General features: G+C 43.2%; 1 long non-coding RNA gene across 1 annotated transcript; it reads left to right on the top strand.

Moving 5' to 3' along the window:
- LOC105540611 lies at positions 1-6,597 on the top strand. Its single transcript, XR_001006220.1, has 3 exons — positions 1-941; positions 1,981-2,215; positions 5,459-6,597. It is a non-coding gene; the product is annotated as an uncharacterized LOC105540611 (long non-coding RNA).
- The last annotated feature ends 732 nt before the right edge of the window (positions 6,598-7,329 follow it).

Here is a 7,329-nt window from a genome sequence, read left to right as displayed (position 1 = left end):
CGGATGCTCTCGTGGTTGCGGGCTGTGGCCCTGGGGGTTGAGGGCAGCGCGGGTGCGGCGGAAGCAGGGAAGCTGCGAACCGGCCTTTTCGCTGGCCACAGCGCCCTGCACGGACGATCAGTGAATGGAGATTACTCAAGTATTTATCGAGAACTTGCAGTGGGCTAGGCACCGGTTCAGGTTGTGTGAATGCGCAGATCAACACACCAAAAGACTCTGCCTTAGGGGAGCTTTCCCTCCAATGTGGGGAGAGGGTGGATGATTGCAGTTTTGCCCAGTAACTTTTGGGAACCTCACGCCACCATTAATTAGCTACACACATCTCACCGAAAGTCTACCTTACATATTAATCAGAAGAAGTGGAAGAATAAACACAGAAGAAGCAAAAAAGGAAGGCACTTTCTCATTGAAAGTTTCTATTTAATATTGTCTTAAAAGTACTCCTGGAAGGACAAAAGGTGTTTTTAATAAATTAATTTATATTCTCAAATATTGGATTTAATCCTACCAGTAATGAAGGAGTCAGTTACTTTCTAGATGTGCAGAAATTACGTAATGAGCAAAAAACTAATTCCTATTCCCTTTTTTATTAGGTCCACAGTTGTTTCACTTCTAAGTAAATATGATTTTTTAAAAGTGGCACGGGGTGGAATGTAATTGAGAAAGGATGGAGTTCCTAGAGAAATTTTACTTCCTGAATTTACACTCCACCTTACTTAGCATACAGTCTTGGGTCTGTAATTCCCTTATCTGACTCTCAAGGAAATGAAAAAGTAGTGCCTAGATTGGACTAAACCTCATTTAACTTCAAGACTGACCTTTCTCAAAGTTGAACCTTCGTCTTGGTTCAACGAAGAGAAAAGATCAAGAATTGTGAAGCACCTCGATTTTCAAGCTGTGAAGATGTGTTCAAATTTTCAACATGCGGCCACATCTGTGAGGTTGAACTTTATACAACTGGTTTATTTATAGGTTCAGATGGTTGAATTTAACAGTTACCCCCACCGCTGCTATTATTATTATTATTATTATTATTATTATTATTATTATTTTGAGACAGAGTCTTAACTCTGTCGCCCAGGCAGGAGTGCAGTGGTGAGATCTTGGCTCACTGCAACCTCTGCCTCCCAGCTTCAAGCAATTCTCATACCTCAGCCTGTAGCTGGAACTACAGGTGTGTGCCACCACACATGGCTAATTTTCGTATTTTTTAGTAGACATGGGGGTTTCACCATGTTGGCCAGGCTGGTCTCAAACTCCTGACCGCAAGTGATCCGCCGTTTTTTGAGACGGATTCTCTATTGCCCAAGCTGAAGTGCAGTGACGCCATCTGGCTCACTGGAACCTCCTCCTTCCAGGTTCAAGCAATTCTCCTGCTTCAGCCTCCCTAGTAACTGAGATTACAGGTGCCCTCCACCACCCCCTGCTAATTTTTGTATTTTTACTAGAGACAGGGTTTCACCATGTTAGCCAGGCTAGTGTCAAACTCCTGACCTTCAGTGATCTGCCCGTCTGGGCCTCCCAAATTGCTGAGATTACAGGCCACTGCACCCGGCCTTTTGCTACACTACACTACACTACACTACACTACACTACACTACACTACTATACTATGGGCAGCACAGTAGGCTTGTTTACACCAGCATCACCAGAAACACGTGGTTAATGCATTGCCCTACCGTGTTACAGTGGCTATGACATCACTAGGTGATAGGAAATTTTCAGCTCCATTGCAATCTTGTGGAACAACTGTTATATATATTGTTTGACCAGAACATCATTACATGGCATATGAGTGTATGTCCTCCAGTTTTTCAATATTCCTCCTGTCAAAAAGAGGCAATTCATTCCCCTCCCCTTGAGTGTGGGCTGGACTTAGTGGCTCACTCCTAACAGATAGAATATAGCGTAAGTGATGGTATGTGACTTCCAAGACTAGGCCAGAAGAGGCATTTGGGGTTTCTGCTTGCTTTCTCTCAGGTCACTCCCTCTGGAGGAAACCAGCTGCCACTTTGTGAGGATACTCATAGTCCTGTGGAGGCATATCCTCCATATGGCTAAGGCCTCCTGCCAACAACCATCACTGACTTGCCAGGCATGAGTGTGCAACCTTGGAAGCAGATTTTCCAGCCCCAGTCAAGCCTTCAGATGACATCAGCCACTGCTAATCTCTTGACTACAACTTCATGAGAGACCCTGAGCCAGAACTAGCCAGGTAAGCCACTCCTGGATTCCTGACCCACTGCACCTGGAAGAGAATAAATATTTGCTATTTTAAACCACTAAATTTTATTGTAATTTCTTATACAGCAAGAAGTAGTTAATACTGCTAAGCTTACAATCTTTTAGAATAGACTGAGGCATCATTACAATTCAGTGTGATGCTGGTGACTCTTAAGAATAACCTGAAATATACACACTCTGAGTACAAGCAAAAGGTAACTTAATTCTGTCTGGGGGTGTGGGGAGGAGGTCATTTGGGCTGGGCCTTTACCTGACAGATTGTACTGTCAGAGAATGCAGAAAAGGTGTGGTAGATGAATTTGGAGAGTTAAGACAGAGCTGGATTGTGGCAGGTTTTGCATACTGTGATAAAGAATTGTGACTTTATTCTGCAAACAATGGGAAGGAATGGAAAGTTGGTGCTTTTCGTTTGTTTGTTTTTGAGATGGAGTTTCGCCTTTGTTGCCCAGCCTGCAGTGCAATGGCAGCATCTCTGCTCACCGCAACCTCCGCCTCCCGGGTTCAAGCAATTCTCCTGCCTCAGTCTCCCGAGTAGCTGGGATTACAGGCATGTGCCACCACGCCCGGCTAATTTTGTATTTTTAGTAGAGACAGGGTTTCTCCATGTTGGTCGGGCTGGTCTTGAACTCCCGACCTCAGGCGATCCGCCTGCCTCAGCCTCCCAAAGTGCTGAGATTACAGGCGTGAACTACTGCGCCTGGCAAGAAATGGAAAGCTTTTAAGCGTGACCAGATCTGTCTTTAGAGAAGAACTATCAGGAGTATGGAAGACCATCCTGATTTAAACAGGAAGACCACTTTGGAAACTATTATAACAGTCCAGTAAAGTAATGAACACTTCTCTCTTTTTTTTTTGAGACAGGGTCTCTGTCACCCAGGCTGGAGTACAGTGATGCAATCACGGCTCACTGCAGCCCCAACCTCCTGGGCTTAAGTGGTCTTCCTGCCTCAACTTCCGAGTAGCTGCAACTACAAGTGCACACCACCATGCCTGGCTAATTTTTATTTTTTTTTAGAGACAGGGTCTCCCTATGTTGCCTAGGTTGGTCTCGAACTCCTGGGCTCAAGTGATCCTCCTGCCTCTACCTCCCAAAGTACTGGGATTACAGGCATGATCCACTGTGTCTGGCTAGCACTTCTCAAAAAACAGTAGCAGTAAGAATAAAAGGGAGTTGAATGAGTCAGAACTTGCATCTGGGATGACAGAAATGATGGTGGGACCATTAAAAAATTTATTTGGAATAGCAGATAAAGAGCATGTTTAAGGGAGGAGAAGAAGGTGGCCTCCACTTTGAGCAAGCTGAGGTTGAGGAGCCATGGAACACTTTGACAGCTCAGTTGGAAACTGTTGGATTGAATTTGGGGAGGGAAAATCACAACTAAAGTATTTTCAGTTCATCTTCAGTAGGACTGTTGAAGTCATCAGGTGACATGAGTGTCCCTGAGAGAATGAGAAAAAGTCTGAGGTCAGCAGAATCCTGGTGAACCCCGACACTCAGAATGGGGGAAGATGAGGAAAAGGAAAGGGTGGCGTAGAGGAAGCCACGACATAAGAATTTCATTAAGGACGGGTTGAATCAGGCAGAATGAGAATGAGATGAAGCCCCTAGATTCAGCCATCCTGGCTTTTAGAGACCACTTAATTGAACATTGGAGTGGGCTTAACAGTAGGTAGAAGTTGAGAAAAGGAGATGGGTAAAAAGGTCTATTTGTAAAAAAAAAAAAAAAAAATGTTTTGTGAGAAAAAGAGAAATGGGTGGTGTTTTGAGGGCTATGGAAGATCTAAGGAAGGATCTTTAAATTATATTTAATTTTTGAAATTGGAATATATTTGGAGACAGAGAGGAAAAACCAGGAGACAGGGAAATACTGAAAATACTTGAGATACGGGAGATCAGTGATGAAACCGAGGAGGAGACCGGAGGGTGGCTCCAGCAATAGGAACAAAAGGGAAAACTCTCCTGACAAGGATCAGGGACCTAGAAATGGGCGAACACAGTTCCATCTGGATGTGGAGGAAATAACAACCCCTTACATTTATATTGCACTTTCCAGTCACCCTGTGAAGGAGGTAAGACAGTTATTACCAGCCCTTTCTTGTAGCTGTTCTGAGACATGACTGACCAAGGGCCACATAATGAGTAGGTAGCTGAAGCTGGACTCAGACCAGCCTGTCAGGCTCTCAGCACAGGGTTCCCTTTGCTGGACCACACTTCAGCCCGCTCAGGCTTCCTAAAGCACAGCACTGTCAGGCAGGCACTACCTCTCCCTCTCTACCTATCTAGTCATGGCTGCCGACAATTCGGCTCTATCAACCTTTTTTTTTTTTTGAGACAGAGCCTTGCTGTGTCACCCAGGCTGGAGTGCAGTGACATGATCTTATCTCACTGCAACCTCTGCCTCCTGGGTTCAAGTCTCCCAAAAGTACCTGGGATTACAGGCATGTGCCTCCATGCCTGGCTAATTTTTGTATTCTAGTAGAGATAGGGTTTTGCCATGTTGGTCAGGCTGGTCTTGAACTCCTGGCATCGAGGGATCTGCCCACCTTAGCCTCCCAAAGTGCTGGGATTACAGGCATGGGCCACTGCAATCAGCCTCAACTCTTAACTAAATTAGATTACTCCCTCTTTAAAAAAGCAGAACTTATGGTTTCCGATCTCTATGTCTGTGTGTTTTTGTTCACCTCTCAATGTTAACCATCTTTCAAGACAAAGAGTGTGCACCTCTTCTATCACTAAGCTTCATGGCATTAGTCTGGGGGCATCGACACAGCAATTTGTGTGTAGCTATCAGCTAGGACCAGGTCCTCCTGCAATCGGTATGTTTGTCTATGAGTTTTACCCCTCATTACATGGTGCAATCCTTCAAGGCATGAATCCTGCCATGGAGTACTGTCATAGTCCAACAGCATAAAGCACAAGAGTCCCACATCTTATGTTCTCATCAGATATTGGTTGAATGCATGATTGAATGAGAGATGCTGTTGCCGTGGGCTGTGTAAGAATGACCACTATCCCCAACCTTATCTACTTGGAGCACAGCATGCTTTTGTGTTGATGAATTCTTCCCAGTAGCTGTCCTTTCCCGAAAGTGGAAAATGTATTTTCTCACGTAACAAGAAGCCCAGACTTAGTTCATTCCTAGGGATAAGTAATGCATCAAAGACCAGGCTCTCACTATCCACCCACTTTGAAACTTGTTTGCTTTTGTTGCAGGCTTACCCCTCATGGTTACAAAGTGGCTGCAACAGCTCCAGGTATTCTATCCTTTAACACAGAATAACTCAAACAACAAGACCCAAAATTCAGACAAAAAGGAAAGGGACTTTTGAAGAGTGAAGAAAACTTTCCTAGAAACCTCAGACTTCTCCTCATGCCTTATTGACCAGATTGTATCTCATGCCCATTTGTAAACCAATCGTTGGCAAAGTGAATGGTATTGATGTGATTAGATTAACTTTACCAAGAATGCGTCCTCAGAGAGGCTGAGAAAAAGTCCAGCCTCCTTTGAAGAGCCTGGCTACCTTTCACCCGAACAAAACAAGAACTCTGATGAAAAGAAAAATGGAGAATTTATATGGAGCAGGCATCCAGAGTGTCTATGCCAGGATTTTTTTTTTCAGTGCATTTCACCAGTTATATTTTTATCTAAATCTTTACCTTACAAGATATGTGGCACATTTGCCTAAAACAAGCCTTGCTTTCTGATTTCTGTGCACTCGGCACTTAAACCTTGCAAATGTCATTTACCTAACAGTCACTGTCAAGGAGTACCTGGCTAAAGAATCTCCAGCTAGACAAAGTAGAAGTGTCTGTGCTCTGGCAGTTGAATATATTGTATCAGGCTCAACAGCAGCTTTCACCAAAGGATGAGACTTCACAACCATTAGATCTTCTTTTATTTTGTTTTTATTTAAAAAAAAATTTTAACACACCATTGCTACCTTGAGGCCATTAGATCTTCTTACCCCCAATACCACAAAAATTTAGTGGAATCAGGGGTATATCAAGGCAAGTGGAATAGGGGAGCTGGAAGCGGTCAGCCCCCAGGGCAGGCAATGAGGGATTGTGAATTTGGGAAGAATTTTAAAGCAGTGATACAGCTCTAAATGCAATGTACTATCCTGGACTTAGCCCTGGAAGAGAAAAAAGATATTAGTGGAAAAGCTGATAAAATTCAAATAAAGTCTGTAGTTTGGTTAATAGTATTGTACCAATGTTAATTTCTGTTTTGATAAATGTACCATGGTTATGTAAGCTGGATGAAAGATATGTGGGAAATCTCTCTACTATTTCTGTAATTCTCCTGTAAACCTAAAAATATTTCAGAATAAAAGATTTAATGTTAAAATTGACTGAAAATTGATCCGCTTTTTTATTATCACCATGTGCTGCACATGCTAAACAATTTTAGGAATAAAATACTTCCTCCCCTCCTCCAAATCTTTCGGTCTAAGTTCTAAACAATTGCTGTTTAGAATCTTAATAATATGTATGTAAATTTCAACTTAGCATATTTTTATTATTTATCTTTTAATGAACTTTGCAGGCTGGGTGCAGTGACTCATGCCTGCAATCCCAGCACTTTGGGAGGCCAAGGACAGAGGATTGCTTGAGCTCAAGATTTCAAGACCAGCCTGGGCAACTTAGCAAGACCTCATCTCTACTGAAAAAAAAAAAAATTAGCCAGGCATGGTGGCATGCACCTGTAGTTCCAGCTACTGGGAGAGGGGGGTGCTGAGGCAGAAGGATAGCTTGACCCAGGTGGTTAAGGCTACAGTGAGCCATCACTGTACCTCTGCACTCCAGTCCAGGTGACAAAGTGAGACCCTGTCTCAAAAAACTAAAAAAAAAAATTAAACATTGCATTCTACATGCAAGTTAATCCTAGAAACTCATGTACCCAATCAGCCTCTGATGTGTGCAGTGTCAGGTACACATATTTGTTCATACCCTATTGGAATCATCTGAGTTTGTTTGGGACACAGTTCACTTCTCCAATCTGGTACTTCAGATTCTTGTGTTTAAACTAAAAATTTCAAACGGTGATAGCATGGCGATTGTAAAGACAAAGAAACAGGACTGGT

The sequence above is a fragment of the Mandrillus leucophaeus genome, unplaced genomic scaffold (genome assembly GCF_000951045.1).
Source record: "Mandrillus leucophaeus isolate KB7577 unplaced genomic scaffold, Mleu.le_1.0 Scaffold223, whole genome shotgun sequence".
NCBI classification, from domain to species: domain Eukaryota; kingdom Metazoa; phylum Chordata; class Mammalia; order Primates; family Cercopithecidae; genus Mandrillus; species Mandrillus leucophaeus.
Note: the sequence above shows the minus strand (reverse complement) of the source record. Positions and strands in the feature narration are given on the sequence as shown.